Genomic DNA, 18,761 nt, shown 5'->3' with positions numbered 1-18,761 from the left:
CAATGACGTGTCTTTATCTCTACGTTGGCATACACACACACACTCAAACACACGTACACACGAAGCTGATATTTGGGACATTTCAACTCGGTATCCTGGAGTCGCATAGTGTGTATTTTCATCACGTGGCGTTGGACAGCAACCCAATTAAAATAATTATAATTACCAACATATAAATTGGAAAATTTTCTGGTTAATCTGTTTTAGAGGATTTTAGCAGAAAACTCGGCAAACTAAAAAAGTATTAACTAAATTTCATGTTTTTCTTTTAGATTAATTAACTTCTACAAAAATCGGATATTATGTGGGATATATGTATGTCTATAAATACATACATATCTGAAATAATGCATTCGAATTTAATCTGAAAAAAACATTTCAATAAAAAAGTCCATTGAGTCATTATTCTAAAGTATGTTTGAGCTTTATGTTTTTGAGGTAAATCAAGATAATGCATTCAACAATAGTTTCCTTAAAAAATTGATTGTTTCGTTGGCTATATGGAATGTAGCGCCGTATTGTTGGAACCAAAGGTCGTCCACAGCAACATCCTCCAATTCAGGCACGAAAACGTCATTAATCATGGACTAATGATTCCCTTTGCTCATAGAACACACCAAACAGTGACTTTTTTGGATGTAACGGCGTCTCAATAATAGAGGCATGCGATAATTTTGTTTATTAACGTACCCATTCAACTATAAGTGAGCTTTTAGTGAGTGAGTCAAGTGAGCTTTTCTTGTGAATATCGGGATCAGTGGTCATCTCGTTTTGGGCCCATTCACTGAATGTGCGACGCACTTGATGGTCTTTCGGCTTCAATTCTTGCACGAGTTGGATTTTGTAAGGCCACAAACCGATAGTTGCGCGCGAAGGCGGATAGACTCATTCGGGTCTTCTTGGTTACTCTACTCCGGTGCGCTCTGTACGGCATCTCTGAGCAGGGGCATTATTCACTAGAGTAAACGTTGTGCGAAACCGATCCATGGTTGCTCGAATTATCGACTCTGTTGGGCTATTATGTCGACTGAATGTTGGACGGAGCCCGGGGTGCGTCGCGCGAAACGACCCATTATTTTGGTAAAAAATTTGCAAACGTTGTTCGGGAAGTCTGTTCGTAATGAAATGGCAAACCAAACTGAGTATAAAAACAGTAACAGCTGTCAAAAAGACCAACTTCGCAAAAACTATTGCCTCATTGAAAACCATACGTCTAACAAAAACACCAGTTACTTCGTAAATCGGGTCAATACTTCTTTTAGCTCCCTTATACCTCTTATACCAATTTCAGTCATTCAGTTTGTTTTCTACCTATTTATACATATATACATTTAATATTTTAGATTTGAAGATAGTGATTTTCTATTTTCCAGCTGACTTTAAATCGCCTATATTGATCAATATATTGGATATTTTAATGAAATTTGCTTTTTGCTAAAGATACCGCTTTAACGCTGAATATGAATGAAGTTTGCCTAGGCCTTGATCTGAACCTCATATCCCTGATTTAATGATTTCCGGTTCTCTGGTTGACCTTTTCCTTATATACACATTATATTAAATTTAGTTGGCTTTAATGATTAAAAATTGCGAGAGTATAAAATGATCGGTTTCACTGAACTTAGACTTTCCCTTACTTGTAAAATATCTTTCTCATAAAAAATGTTTTTTCATTTATAAAAAATTAAGTATTTTAATTCAAAAACTTGTTGAGCACTCGCGTAACACTGCGCATCGCTGGCAGAAAGATTTACAAGATAACAGTTGTCAAATGCAGAGTTGAATAAAGAAATGCCCACATTTTCGTACTCTTTAACGAGCATAAACGGATATGTAACAAGTAAGGAAGGGCTAAGTTCGGATGTAACCGAACATTTTAAACTCTAGCAAAGTCAAATGGTATACTCGTTTGAGATTTCTTTGTGGATTGACCGTTAAAGAGAGAGATAAAATTTAGTGTCACGCCCACTGACTTATATTGAACGCGATTCCTATAAAGTTATCTCATACCATCCCAGAGATAAAATTTAGTGTCTCTGGCGTGTTTAGTGCTTGATTTATCGCGCTTTTAGTAGTTTTTAACAGTCTCGTTAAATGGGGAGTGGGCGGAGTTGCCACCCGATTTCATTCATTTTCACACTGTAGGTAGAGGTTCTAAAAGCATTTACTTCCAGTGAATTTTGTTATAGCATCAGCGGTTTAGGAGATATGCACATTAAACCTATTAGGGGCGGGACCACGCCCACTTTATCATAATAAAATTGGGTTTACATATTGGAAAATGACCATTTTGTGGGCGTGGCAGTGGTCCGATTACGCCCGTCAGCAATACCAACCGTCTAACGGTACCAAGAAACATGTCTACCAAGTTTCATAAAGATATCTCAATTTCTACTCAAGTTAGAGCTTGCACGGACGGACGGACAGACAGTCACCCGGATTTCAACTCGTCTCTTCATCCTGATCATTTATATATACATAACCCTATATCTAACTCGATTAGTTTTAGGTGATACAAACAATCGTTAGGTGAACAAAACTATTATACTCTGTAGCAACAGGTTGCGAGAGTATAAAAATAGGTTTGTTTGCGCTTGCATGTAAGACAAGCGGAGTAAATGTTCGAATACTTAATAAATCGTCCATCATTTCACTAAAACCTTTCGTATACTTAGTATTTACAAATAATTGAGTAAATGTAATGGTTAAAGTGTACTGTATTCAGAAACGTCATTAATCATTCGTAGACATAACATAATACCACAACAACAAATAGTTCTACTTCTTTCGCCATTTTGCACATCATCCTTATTCCCGAAACTAGGGATGTGATGAGATTGACAAATGACCTTCGAAAGCCGTTGTGTGGCGTTGTGTGCGGTTATGGGCGTCATATGGCTTCGTATTTACATATTAAATAGTAAAAGAGTAGATGTAACGTTATATATATTTTTAGTAAACTCGGTTGTGTTAAGAGTTTCAAATTTTGAGTTACGGCTGAAAAGCCAAGTCTAGTAGCGTATCCAGGCTAAGAAAACAAATTTTTGGGTCGTTTTGGCACTTCTCCAAACTTTGTACAAATAATACACCAAATTATTTACCTGTATGTGTTGAGATACTGCTTATACTTTTGAAAAATGTTCGAACAGAGTAAAATATTTTTGTTCACCTAACTTTCTAACACCTAAAACTTATCGAGATAAATATAGAATCACATATATACAAGTATAAATGATCAGGATGACGAGACGAATTGAAATCTAAAAAACTGTCTGTCCGTGGAAGCGTTAACTTGAGTATAAAATGAGATATCTTAATGAAAATTGATGCACGGCTTACTTGGCATCCTTGGAGGAGGTTAGTATTGCAAATGGACGGACCATTACCTATAAAATGCAGTTAAGCAAAAATTATAAAAGACTACTAACTAAACAAAACTTTAAGATACAACACTGTATTTTAATGTAAAATGTTATGTCGACTAAACTTCCTAAGAACCAGTCTTTCCTTTTATTTCGAAATGGGATGATACCCGCACCCAACCCCTATATAACGGTTATGTAGAAAACAACTTAATTGTTTGATAACTCACTAAAGAAATTTTTCAGAAGCATTGAATTTCAGTCATCTCAGTCAAGATGGGTCGGGGATGGGTCAATTTCATAGGAGTCTGCGGTAAAATTTGATAATGGACGTAGCATCGCCAACCCTTAGGTGAAATATCATACCTCAGAAACTACTACCGAAGATAGTACCGAAGTGCATTCTATCATCTTACATATACGATAATATACTTATACATATATACATATGTATATATATCGGTGAATTGTACTTTATCATAATAAAATTGGGTTTACATATTAGAAAATGACCGAAATCAGTCATCATCGAAAATATCATGTTTTTCTTACTTTTTTGGTTTTATAATATATAGTAACATATGTTGGAAAGTTATTTAATTGGTTAACCATTTTAATTGTTGATGCAACGAAAATGTTGCATTTGCAAATGTGATTTTCCAATTGAAAATTGTGAACTCTGAGTTCAGGAAATCATGCAAAATTAGTCTCGAAATACACTTCGACGCAACTGAATTCACTTCAAAACACTTTTCTCCAACTACTTGTATTAGAGGAAAAAGTTTAAAAATTAAAAATCTCCCTGGAAAGTAAACAGCCCTGATGACGAGCTGTACAATAATTTCTTACCTCTGGTGGCGGACACGTCATCTCGAATTGGCATGCACGTCATCTAGTGAGAACTATTTCATTCTGGTTTTATTTTAATATTTTCATCGCTTGTATACAATTCATAGATTATATAATATTAGGTATGTTTTGTTTGTATGCCAGTTCTTAAAAAAGCTAAATATGTTTTGTATTCTGAAGTTTCCAATGCGTGTGTATTGCATGCATACTTGTATGTTTCTGTAGTGTTTGTTTATGTATTGTATATATGTTTTGTATTGTTTCGGCATTGTCGAAAATAAACATGTTCAAGGATATTTGAACATATTGCAAAAGTAATTATTTACAAGTAAGGAAAGGCTAAGTTCGGGTGTAATCAAACATTTTATACTCTTGCAATTTGCAAGGATCAAAGCAGGGAAAATGCCTTCAGGTGTTAGGAAAACTTTATATTAAAAAATGTTGCTAACAGTTCAACGTTCATTATTCGACGAAACTGTAAGTGGATTACAATCAAATTTGGTATTTTAGTTTTATTACTATATTTTACTTCGCGTCAGCTAAAATTGTACTAAAATTAGTTTCAATTGAGATACATAGGATATACACTAAATTGAAGAAGCTAAACTTAATATAATGAGTTGATATGAAAACTTTAAACAGAGGATCGTAATTCATTATTTTAGGGATATAAGGTTTGGACCAAAGTCTAGACCAATTGCATTCATATTTTCATAGGATCTTTGAGAAAACTTGTTCATATTCGGTACCTAGGGGCTTGAACAGTTTTGATTTGATTTGGACAATTTTCGATCATAAGGTGGCGCACTTCAAAGGTACTATTCGTGCAAAGTTTTATCCCATTATATTATTTGGTGGTACTAGAATGTGAAAGCAACATGTTGCAAGAGTACAAAAATTGTGTTTTAGTAATATTTCGCTCGTTTTTAAAAGAAAACATAAAGATAATATGTTAAGGCGATGCTATGCACTAAATTTGGTTGATTGGTAGAGTAATTGGTGAAATATGATCACAGTATCAATTGACACGCGACCCTTCCGTACTAAGTTTACTGTAAAATTGAATGCCATTGGCTTGTTTTATTTGCGAGTCAACGCACTTTTAGTAGTATTCTATTTTCACAATGTGTATTGAGGTACTTTAGGAAAGCGTTTCCAACAAGTTTGGTTGATATGGAGTAAGTAATTTATGAGTTATATAAGTACATTAAACTTATTATGGCGCGGAGCCACGCCTACTTTAAAATTTTTTTTATTACAAATACCCTCCGATGGTACGAAAAAAGGTATAGTTTTTTAAAAAAGACACATAATTCGCATATTCTCTATCTCCATGTTATGTACTCACCATCTCGCGCCATTACTCTTCCTCCTTTACCTTTGATTTGGCGATAATCTCATACACTGCTCAACTGTCTGAATGATGAGTGTGTGTAGTCCACTATCCGGCATGATATAGATGTCAACAGCTTGGATTAACATATCATGTTGGTGTCGAGAGCGAATAATTGTGCGTGGTTATGAATATTTTGCGTGTGGAAGTGTTAAGTGCGATTTTACGCGTCACTTCGAGAGTGGGTGAATGTGCGCATAAAATGTCGAGCACGTCAGCTATAAGGTGTGTGCTAATTGGCACATACACCTTTGCACATTTGTATATTGATGTGTACACTCCTTTATATGAATGATTGTAGGTTACATAAGGTGAAAAGTTTCTGAAGTATTTTTGTATCTATTGCCACGATTACCATGGAGCAGGATGAGAAGTTAATAAATAAAACAAGCGAATTTCATCTGCATCTTATCCATTTACTCATTTTCTTATGTCCTGTACATACTTGTATATATGAACGAAGTGTGTAGATAGAATGACTTCGTGTTAGTGTTTCAATCTAGAGATTGCTGTATTGTTTCTAGATTTTACATTTAATGAAGTTATTAATTGAATAATATTTAGGTATATTTATATTAGGGTGGTTAAAAAAATAAAAGAAATATCTTTTTTCCCTTGGTATAATATATATATATATAAATAGGTTCTTAAACAACTCTAAGAAAGTCTCTCCAAGCATGAGCTATGAGCAGTTTTCTATTTTTTTCTTATTATCAGATAGAAAAACTCAAATCTCGCTTCTAACTGCTTAAAAATATATCTCGTTTCATTGGTTTTATAGGAAATTGAATGCTCTATTTGAATAAAAAACATGAAAGGAAGGGCTAAGTTCGGGCGTAACCGAACATTTCATACTCTAGCAACTTGCAAGGAACAAAGCGGAGAAACACTTTCAGGTTTTGGCAAAACTTTATATCAAAGTAAAGAAAGTATCGCCGTGATTTCATCCATTTAAGGAAATAGGATACACTGCTATGTAATTAGAAAACGATTACTTCTGAGATGCGGTATAGAGTGAACGAAAATATATACCTATAAAGTTCGAAAAATGTTAGGCATGTGGGGGCTAAGGGAAGAATTGATTTGCTTTTACAGATTTTTGGCACAAGTTATAGTGCGATTTCGACAATTTTTGGACGTAAGATGAAATACATCGAGGGCACTATTTGTACAAAGTTTTACTCTGAAAACTTTATTGATGTTTGATTTGTATACTGTAAAGTCAAAGAATCAGTCGGAATTTAAAAGTTTGTTTTATGGGAATTAGGCGTGGTTGTCATCCGATCGCCCATTTTTGCAGTGTCTAATAGGAATGTTAAGGAATGTTTAAATGTCTAGTAGGAATGGGTGGTAATGTTTTCACACACCAAATTTGAAGTCGGTCGAGTAGTTCCTGTGATATAGGATTTCACCTAAAGGTGGGCACACCAGATCCTATAAAGTCCTTGTCTACCACCCTGGTTGTGAAATTTAATGTTTGTGACTCATTTATTCAGTGAGTAATCGTACTTTAAGTAGGTTTTAACATAACCGTTATATGGGGAGTTGGCGTGGTTAATATCTGATTTTACCCATTTTCACAGAGTTGGAAAAGGTGATAAAGTGATCTCAGCAAGTTTGGTTGATATATCTTAAGCGGTTTGGAAGATATGAACATTAAACTATTAAAAGGTGGAGCCACGCCACTTAAAAAAATGGTTAGCCCACAGGCGCCCCGTGATACTGTGATCTCCTGTACCGTAATTTGGTTTTGTGTCTTAATTTGCGGCTTAGTTATGGCACTTTAAAAGTTTTCGTTAAATGTCGTTTTGTGGACGTGGCAATGGTCCAATTCCGCCCATTTGCAATACCCTTGGGTGACATGGAATATGTGTACCAAGTTTCATAAAGATATCCCAATTTTTACTCAAGTTATCACTTGCACCCGGATTTCAACTCGTCTCGTCATTCTGATCATTTATATATCATATATATATAACTCGATATCTATCTCCACTAGATGTCTTAAAGAAAACATGATATCCCTAAAAATCGGAGGAATTGAAATCGAATGAAAGTCGCGATAAATACACCAGTATGACAAGTTTGAAAAATTAAATGTCGCGATAAATACAACTGTATGACAAGTTTGAAAAATTAAATGTTACTGCAAAAGTTCCAGTAACTATTTATTCATATATCATATAAATCATTTAAAACATCAAAAAAATCCGAGAAAGTCTGTTATAAATAAAGCTTTGAAAAAAAGCCCCATGTGGGCTTCATTCAGCTTATTATTAAGCAAAGTGTACACATTTTAACTATGTACTTATCCACACATTCGACATGTTTCTATTATAAATAAAACATTCAAATAATTGATACGATAATTCAAACCTAAGCTTGTCGATACTTTTTCAACTTGCTAGAGTTTCTTAAATTCAGTTTCATCTCAATGTGGTGCTTCCTTACTTGCTTTTAATTAAGTTATATTTATATATACATACTTATAAAGTTCGTGCTTCAGCGAAAGTTGGTTTTAATCTTTTTGTTTAAGCTGTCATGTCAATATGCTACGAACAGGCGAAATATGACATTTTTGTGTTGTTTTTCCTTTCACTACGCTGCCGCTAGCAAATTGTGCCAAGGTTGCTTTTAAATTTGGAACTCATAGAGGTCAGCTGTTTTGGCAACCCCTTTTGTTAGTCTTGCCTCTATTGTGGATCCTACTCTCCTAATATGGACGGTGTGTTTGAGGTCATTCTTTGGCTTCATTCAAAGACAGCGCAAATTGGGTTAGCTTTGGATTAAACTGTTTTTTATATGAGGGCAACCACTGCAACTGGAACTTCCAGTTATAAACTTTTATAAATATTATAAAATGGTAGTGACTTCCACAAAAGTGGAATATTTAGACTATAAATAATATACATATCTATGAGATAACATGTTCTAATATTTGGACTTAGTTGATTTGTGATAGATGGTGTCTAGTGTTCGGAACATTGTATATATCTACAAGTAGCCAATCCTAAGATTTTCACTAATACACACGCAAAAATATCCCACTTGGTACGGGTTGCCTCGAAAATTCTACTACTAAAATCACACTTGGTACGGGTAGGCTTATACAATGGTTCGGAAGAAGTAAACGAAGGTTTGTTATCCTGTGAAGTTTTAAAAGTTTTTAGCCTTAGTTTCTTATTTCAGCTTAAAATGTTGCAATCTAAGAGTCTAATATAAGTTATAAGTCAAAAATATGCGAAAGAGGAGACCAAGGTAGTATATCTAATGAAAAAATACATGAAAAGCATAATCGTAAAGATTAATTTTCTACATCACTTGATTTTCAAACGTCATCAAGCGTTTTTCTGTTCGAGTAAGAGTGTAAGCAAAACTTTTTTGTGCTACATACTTACTACATATAAAACACTACCTACAGTGGCCAGGAATCCTCAAATCTTTCATGTATTGCATAAGATCCGTGAGACATTATCTGGAACAATACCTCGAATGCAATATTGATTGCTGAAAGTAAACAATTAAAATTCGAAGGGACCTCTTGGCCCGAGACAAAGCTAAATACCTACTATTGTAACCATATTGGGTAAATAGACTTTATTATACCTTTTTTGACGTAAATCCAGTCGTGGGTTTTTCAATGGCTATTATAAGATAAAACTTTTTAACCCCTGCAGCAATAAATTTGGTGAAATTATTATTACACATTGGATAAGTATAGCTGGATCTGGGCATTTTGGGCATTCGTCTACATCTGCATATATCCTCTTTGGTAATTTTAAATATTAGTATAAATATGTAAATAAATTCAACACCAATTGAATAATTTATAGAAAACCATTTTCGTAGCCAGCTGTACCGAAATATTTTTTTGGGCAGCATGCTGTCCTAAGAATTACATACAAAGATGTGTAGATAAATACCGTTAATATTTCAAAATATGTATTAACAGTCTAGAATGAAAGTTTAAATACATCAATATAATTTCATTTTTATTGAAATAAAGTATTTTTACGCAAATGGAAGTATGTAGTTTATTATTGCATGAGACAAAAATTTAAATACAATGCATAGAGTTTCATTTTCAGACTAAATTAAAAAAAAAAACAAGTAAGGAAGGGCTAAGTTCGGATGTAACCGAACATTTTATACTCTCGCAAAGTCAAATGGTATACTCGTTTGAGATTTCTTTGTGGATTGGCTGATATTTTCGGTAGAAGGTCAACTATAGGCACTGGGGTCCACATATTTAGTACTTAAGGGCTTGAACAGTTTTGGTTCGATTTAGACAATTTTTGGTCACAAGGTGGCATACTTTAAACGTATTATTCACGCAAAGTTTTACCCCGATATAATCATTGTTGCTTGATATGCATAGTGGAAAGTGAAAGAATCAGATGGAATTGAAAATGGTGTTATATGGGTAATAGACGTGGTTGTAGTCCAATTTCCCCCATTTTCGCACTATGACATAGAAATATGAAAATAAGGTTATGTATCGAATTCTGATGAAATTGGTTAAGCAGGTCTCAAGATATGGGTTTTCACCTAAAAGTGGGCTGTGCCACGCCCATTGTCTAATTTTGAACGCGGTTCCTATAAAGTCATCTCATACCATCCCAGAGCTAAAATTTAATGTCTCTGGCGTGTTTCGTGCTTGATTTATCGCGCTTGTAGTAGTTTTTAACAGTACCGTTATATGGGGAGTGGGTGGAGTTGCCACCCGATTTCAACTATTTTCACACCGTCAATAGAAGTGCTAAAAACATTTGCTTCCAGTGAATTTTGTCATTATAGCATTAGCGGTTTAGGAGATATGCACATTAAACCTATTTTTTTCTAAATCGAATCAAAACTGTTTAAGCCAGATATCAGAGAATATATACTGACCGACATATTCTACATAAAGTTTCTTCCAGTAAAACATAATAAAATTCTTATATTTAGTACACACATGTATAGAAGTTGGGGTAATTCGTAGACTAAATTGCGGCATTAATCTATAGTATATCAAATACTATACATATCAAATACTTACATATTGACCAATATATACGGTAGTAGGTATATGGGAGATTGGGGTAGTATTGACCCGATTTCATCTATTGTTGGTTTTCCTATATATTGTTAACAGAAAATAATGCTCTCTGAGTTTCATTAAGGCATCTCTAAACCATTGGAAGTAAAGTAAAGAATTTTATCCGTGTTAGGCACCGTTATTAGAAAAACACGCTTTCTTAATTTAAATAACTCACATATTTGCTGATATATTCGGTATAAAGTCAGCCGGACGTTCGAAAATCTTTCTATTAGGTATATGGGGGCTGATGGGTATTATTGCTCCGATTCAACCCAATTTTCATACACAGGCATGCTATTATCAGTAAAGGATTTTCTCCGAATTTCTAAAATATATTTCATATATTGACCGATATTTTCGATAAATAGTTTGCAATAGGCGATATAGCTAATAATAGCTGGGGTCCAAATATTCGGTATATGGACGTTGAATAGTTTTGATCCCACTTGGACAATTTTCGGTCAAAGGCCCGAATTTGACACCGGTTTCTATAAAGCCCTTTTGTACTATCTCGGGTGTAAAATTTTATGTCTGTGGCGCATTTATTCATAGATTAATCGCTCGAATATGGGGAGTTGGCGGAGTTATAATCCAAATTCACCCTTTTCTCTCTAAGAAGCTGCTCATTTGTCGGAACGGCTGATATCGGACCACTATAGCATATAGCTGCTTTACTAATTGAACGATCGGAATTAAGTTCTTTTAAAGAGCCATTGTATTTGTGAAGGGTATTATAGCTTATATATAGTTAACGTTTTTTCTTGTTTTTAATATATGTATGTGTACATGTGTATATACATAGTATTATATATGAAAATATTTTTTGCGTTACACACTCTCTTTTAGTTTTATTGTATATGTGTAGTTATTATTTACACACCATTTTCACTAGATAGGTGCACTTTAGTTTGAAACAAGACTTTTTTGTATTTGCGCAGCACTTCCATAATTATCTGTTTGTATATGTACACTACTTACAGTGGCGGATTTACAGATTTGCCGCCTGTAGGCGTTTCAATTTTTGAGCAATTTTAAGCAAAGAAAATCTCATTCATGTACTTCCTTTTAGAAACTGACTTCTGACTTAAAGTCGATCGTAGATAGTTCTTGACTCTATTCAAGCAAGAAAAACTTCTCTCACCAGAAAAATTGGTTGCTGGTGTACATAATGCAATACGAAGTGCTATATCCAAGTTTGGATAAATATTTTCTAAATTTTTGTTGAACGTAGACAGACTTTTCAATGATCCAGACTTTGATTTTATTAAAATTCTTTCAGAGGACAGGTAGGCTTGAAAGTGTACGCATTCCTGAACTAAGTCACTTTGTTTATTCTCTCCAAAATACATCAACCATTACTGCCGTTTGCAGTTTTTGTAGTCGATTCAGCAGTTGTAGTTGTTACTAGATTTAAAGAATAAGCAGAATAAGGCACGTAAAAGGCCAAAGGTGGTTGGTCGGCAGAAAACATTTCTTCAGCTTTATGTCCCTCTGACGGCAAAAATTTGAGAAATCTTTCACATGATTCACCAGAATCCAAAACGTATCTAATAACGAGCGTAAGTTGATGAGCCAATAATTTCCTATATGTGAATCTCCAAACTTTTAATTTTTCCCTCTAAAAGCGAGATCTCTTGAACACAACCGCTTCGCGACAGCAACAACTCTTATCAGAACGTTTTTCCAGTAAGTTATTTCTTCATCAATCTGGATCTGCAATAAATTATTAAGTCGGTCATCAATCTTATTTCTATCTTTCAAACTAAGAATACTAGATTTATGACGCGCAGAGTTTTCATGCTGAGCTTATCGATGATCTGCATTTTTCCAGTCATTGAATCCTCCGTTCTCAAATTGAGTTCTACACTCCAATTTACCAAATGCCAAACACGGTCCACAATATACAGATCTGTTACTGTCAGAAGAAACTAATCAAATTCGATCTTTCACTTCATTTTTTTTTATTTTTCTGTGGAAGATACTAATTGGCAGAAAACGACGCATCAGCATATATTCTTTCACTTTTAGAGAAGAGACAAGATTTGTTTTGATCAAAGCCGTGCCTTGCGATCATCTCCCTTAAGTTATCGTCAATTATACATAGCGCGGGATCTTTATTTAGACTTTTGATTGTTTGTACTATTTCGACGTCGTTAGGACTCGACGTTTGATTCTGAGACGAATCTTCAATTGTTGGACTTACAGATGATTCCGCTTCTGCTACACTGTCACAAACAGCAGAGTATGTATCGGTCTCATCTTCTTCAGATTGTATTGTATTAGAACTTATGTTTGAAGTTTCCGCACTCAAAATACTGCTTTTATTTTCATTTTTAAAAAAATTGTCAAGTTTTACTGTTTGTCAGATGACTTCTTTCTGTTCTTCTTTTTTAATTTCCGCTCTTTTTCTGTACTCGGCCTCACTAAGTCGCTTTCTTCCATAACTCATTATGACAATTGGGAAAACTTTAGTATAACGTCCCACGCTTTCGGGGATAAAATAGGTATGGGCGGATAGAGGAGATCCTCCAGATCAAGAATATATATAGATATAGCCGCGGGAAACTTATAGTTTTCGAGATATTTGGGTTTAAAGTTCAAAAATTCGACTATTTAAAGTACGCATTTTTCCCATTTCGAATGAGTTATACACTTATATTTTCCACTTTTATATACACTAACACTTCACTAATTCGTTTGTACACATTTATTTTACATTATATAGTGCAAAAATAGTTTAATTCAATAATTAAATTATTGTTAAATTCTATTAATTCTGACAATAACAGATAATTATAAGTATGATAAGACAAGAATTTTAAATTTTTATACACTTTTATTACCAAGTCAAATTTACTGTTTCGCTACGGGTGATTTATCGTAAACATTACAATTATTTACTTACGGGGATAACGGGATAATATAATTTAGTTGCTGAACTCGGTATTGCCATGTTCAAAGCAATAAGTACAATAATTTAGTTGCTGAATTCGGTGTTACCAGATTATAAGAATTAAGAACAATATTAAGAATAGTTTTTTTTTACATAAATCTCGCCTCGCCTAAATCGTTGAACCTCGCTTCAACTAACGCCGTAACCCGTTTGCGCCGCACTCGTGATACCATTCGACCTGTCACTTTTTAATTACTGAACGGTCATGTCATTTGTTTTGGCGTTCTAACCTTACGACTACGCGATAACACAGTACAAATGAAATATTGTAGTTAAGCAGTAAAATGTACCGATTTTTTAATTACCGAACTGCCTAACATCATTTTTTATAGAGTTTCGTTTCACTTTGTCAAATAGCAGTTGTCCACATATCAAACTGATTCTATATTAAAAAAAAATTAATCAATATTTTTTACGAATAAAAAAGAACTTTTTGAAATTTAATTCGATAAAGTGTCAATTAAATATGTATATAAATTCAGATTACCCTTTAACCAAGAAAAAAATTCTTGTCACAAGAAAATTCCTTTCTTGATCTTTAAGTAGTCCCCCACCCCAAACTCTAAAAGTGAAAGTGGGGGCTCAGTTTTAATTTATGTATATGAAAAAAACACATCACTGAGCATTAACGATTTAGCGCAGTGGAGTATGACTCTGCTTCATACAGAGGAAATCGTGGGTTTGATCCCGATAGACGTTAAATTCTTTTCAATAGCAACAATGCTTAGACATTAATTTGCTAACTACTGAAAGCCCAAAGAATAATATTTTTTAAAATTAAAAATTTTAATTTCTTCCGACAAAAATTCTTGAGCCAAGACAAAAATATTCTTGAAACAAGAAAATTTACTTCAGCCAAGACAGATAAGTTTATTAGCAAGAATCTAAAATTTCTCAGGACAAAAAATATACTTGAATCAAGGAAAAAAGGTTTACTTCGATCAAGAAAAGGAATTGGAAGACAATTTTTTATTTGATTCAAGTAAATGGTTTTTTCTCTGTGCATAGAGGAAAACTTATAGTAATTATTAGTGAAAAAAATATGTAAAAGTATCTTAATTTCAATGCAAATATCGGATCACTGCTGCGATATTCTGAAGGTACATAATGATTCAAGTATGTTGTTTGGAGTACTGTATATATATTTTTTTAATTTTTGTTAAAGATTTTAATTCTTGTAAAATTTTTACAATATGTCTTCTTTGCACAAATGTTAATTTTTTTTTATTCCGAAAATCGAATTAAAAAATTTTTGACCAAAATTTTCCGCCCCTTAAAATTTGCCTACTCAGCCTGCTGATAAATCCACCGCTGACTACTTATATTACTTCACCGTTTTTTTTCATATAATAATGTATATATTATTTTTGCACTTTAATCTATAGTACCTTTCTTTACAGTTTGAAGGACCACGTTTAATAAGGGACCCATTTTATTGGGCAATTCATTTATTATATTATTAATAAATCTAAAGTTGAATGTACTTGTATATAATGTATTGGGAAAAAGCTACTCGGACCACCCCTTTTGTTAGCTGGTGATATACACGTGTGGTGTCATCTGGTGTGATGTATTACATATATTAGGGCGCGCCAGTTTTCCCTAGGTGGTGTGTAGAGTAGAGTGGTGTGTATGTAGTGAGAGGCTTAACTCATTTAAACAATAAGTTTTCGAATAATGGCGTTTTGTGGACGTGGCAATGGTCAAATTCCGCCCTCTGTGATACTAATTACTAGAATTATCGCTTGTACAGGTGAAAGGACGGACGGAAGGACAAACAGTTACTCCTCATCCTGATCATTTGTATATATGTACATATATATCTATCTCAATTAGTTTTAGGTAATATGGTACAAACAACCGTTAGGTGAACAATAATAACTGTATATGTCAGTCATTATGTGGAAAAGTTGTTACTGATGTGTGAAATATACCATATACTAACATATAAAACTATTAGAGTGAGAGACCAATTTTAAAACCGCACGGTGAACCCCAACATAAGCAATCGTTAACTCCTATATGAGCAATATAACTATTTTCGTCCTTCTACCTAATATATGCATTTGGTTTATTGAAAGCAGTAGCTTTCATTAGCAAATAATTAAATAATGGTAACAACTAATTTAAATTTAGAGCTTATAACAACATGTTGCTACAGAGTATAACATTTTTCTTCACTTAACGATTGTTTGTATCACATAAATCGAGATAGATATACAGTTTTATATATAAAAAAGATCAGGACGACACGACGAGTCGATAGTTTGATAAAACTTGAAAAATATGTTCCTTCGTACCATAAGACGTTCGGTTTTGTAGGTGGACGTAATTGGATCATTCCCACACCCACGAAACGCCAATAATCGAGAACTCATAAATTGCTATAACTAGTACTACCGGTCGCTCTGCAGTGATTATATAATATTAAGAATTTCAGCTGGGATCCCATTCGGGCCGAGTGATTTGTTACTCTTGAGCTTGCCTGCGGCCTGTTGCAGTTCTTTGTGGGCGAACTTGCGGATTTGGGGAAGTCTTATGGTATGATCTGGATCGCTAGCCTTTCTTCGTGTGTGGGAAATAGTGCGCTTACGATGTGATCGGGTGGCTTTGCTCGAACTCCGAGTTTTTTCGCCGCTTGATATTTCTCGGCTTCTTGGGGTGCGGCTCCTCTGCGCGTGAATCTCGTATACGATCTGCGATATTTTCTATTTGGTTTCGTCGAAACCCTGTTTAGCGTTGAATATGAATAGAATTGGTTTAGACCTTGGTCCAAGCCTAAAATCCCTAATGTAATTAATACCGATCCGTTGTTTGATGTTTTGTGCATAACCTCAATATATTAAATTTAGCCTCTTCAATTGAGGTTATGTCTGATATTTCTTAGTTGAGGATGATTTTAATATAATTTTTGCTGTCGAGAAGTTAGGTATATGAAACTAATTTAGTCTATGACCTCTAATATAAGTTAAAACAAGTAAGGAAGGGCTAATTTCGGATGTAACCGAACATTTTATACTCTCGCAAATTCAAGCGGTATACTCGTTTGAAATTTCTTTATATGATATATTTTGCTTGATTTGCATAGTGGAAAGTGAATGAATCAGATGGAATTTAACATGGTGTTATATGGGAAATAGGCGTGGTTGTAATCCGATTTCGTCCATTTTCGCACTATAATATATAACTATGAGAATAATGTTATATACTGAATTTGGTTGAAATCGGTTAAGCAGATCCCAAGATATGGGTTTTAACCTAAAAGTGGGCGGTGTCACGCCCATTGCCTAAGTATGAACGCGGTTCCTTTTAAGTCATTTCAAACCATCCCAGAGATAAAATTTAATGTTTCTGGTGTGGTATGTTTCGCGCCTTTATTAGTTTTTAACAGTACCGTTAAATGGGGAGTGGGCGGTGTCACCTGATTTCATCCATTTTCACATTGTCGATAGAGGCGTTAAAAGCATTTGTTCCCAGTGAGCTTCGTTATTATAGCTTTAACAGTTTAGGAGATATGCACATTAAACCTTTAAGGGGCAGGACAATGCCCACTTTAAAAAAAATGTAAACTGTGATCCTGTGTACCAAATAACAGTATTGTATCTTATTGCGGAGCTTAGTTATGGCAATTTATTTGTTTTTGATTAATGGCGTGTTGTGGGTGTGGCAGTGGTTCGATTACGCCCATCTGCAATACCAACCGTCTCACGGTACCAAGAAACATGTCTACCAAGTTTCATAAAGATGTCTCAATTTTTACTCAAGTTAGAGCTTGCACGGACGGACGGACGGACGGACAGACAGTCACCCGGATTTCAACTCGTCTCTTCATCCTGATCATTTATATATATATAACCCTATATCTAACTCGATTAGTTTTAGGTGAACAAAACTATTATACCCTGTAGCAACAGGTTGCAAGAGTATTAAAATACTAATTTGATTGTTATCCATCCACAATTTCCTTAAACAATGAATGTTGAATTCTCAAGTTTCAAGAATATGAAATGTTCGGTTGCACCCGCACTTAGCTCTGTATTATATTATTACTATATATTTTATAATTTTGGTTTTGAAGGTATTAGAATATTGGATTTATTGGATTACATAGGATCTATTCTTAAATATTTTTAGTCGTATTGCTTGTACTGAAATAATAAAGGTCTCATCCCAAGCTCTTAATAACACATTGAAAGCCGAGTGAAGTTTTCGAATTGCTTGGTTTAAACTTGGATTTAAATTTTGTCGAAGAACAGTTCAAACAGATCACCATTACACCCCATAAGATATTAGCCGTTGTCAACTCAATTCTGCTGTTGCGCTTTAAATAATGAAATAACAAATATTTGGCAAATCGTTCATTAAGCCTACAACAAAACAAGTAAGAAAGAACTAAGTTCGGGTGTTATCGCGTATTTTCTTCCGAATTCGTTTGAAGAAGGGCTTTTACAATATTCTAAGGTATTTAAAAAATTTTACTACAACAAATCTTGTACATGAATTTATTATTTGTAATTAAGAGAAAATTCAAAATGATCTTTGTATTTGGAATTTTTTGACTAGGGAGAGCTGGACTTAATGTGGGGTGTAGTTTTTATTCGATTTCATTCATTTTCGAACTGCACTAAGAAGACGTATTTCAAATTCACAATTGCTATCTTCACTGTGATCCTTATGTCAAATTTGTGCTTATGGCGGTATAACGTGATATTACTTGTACAATGTTTGAATTTCGCCCATATGCAATATCGACTAGCTTAGAGAGCCAAGGAACATGTGTATTAAGTGCCATTAAAATATCTCAATCTATTTTAAATCAAACAAATTTTGTCATATATGAATTCGGTTTTATTCCAGTTTTTATAACATGAGAGTGTGTTGACTGGTATGGAGTAAAAAGCATGACATGCTAGTGACTATGTCTATACACATATGGTACACACATTATATATTATACATCTAAGTGCAGAGTTAAAGGCTTAGTAGTCGTGGATTAAAATAATAAAAATATCGTTATGTACCAGCCAATTATCTCAAAGGTTCAATCACCTATTCGCGAGGGCAGCATGAGCAAGAGTAAAAACTAGATCACTTGTACTTACGCTTGTATAATCCTAACTTGTA

Source organism: Bactrocera oleae, chromosome 4 (assembly GCF_042242935.1).
Source record: "Bactrocera oleae isolate idBacOlea1 chromosome 4, idBacOlea1, whole genome shotgun sequence".
Taxonomy (NCBI): Eukaryota; Metazoa; Arthropoda; class Insecta; order Diptera; family Tephritidae; genus Bactrocera; species Bactrocera oleae.
This window is presented reverse-complemented; position numbering follows the sequence as displayed.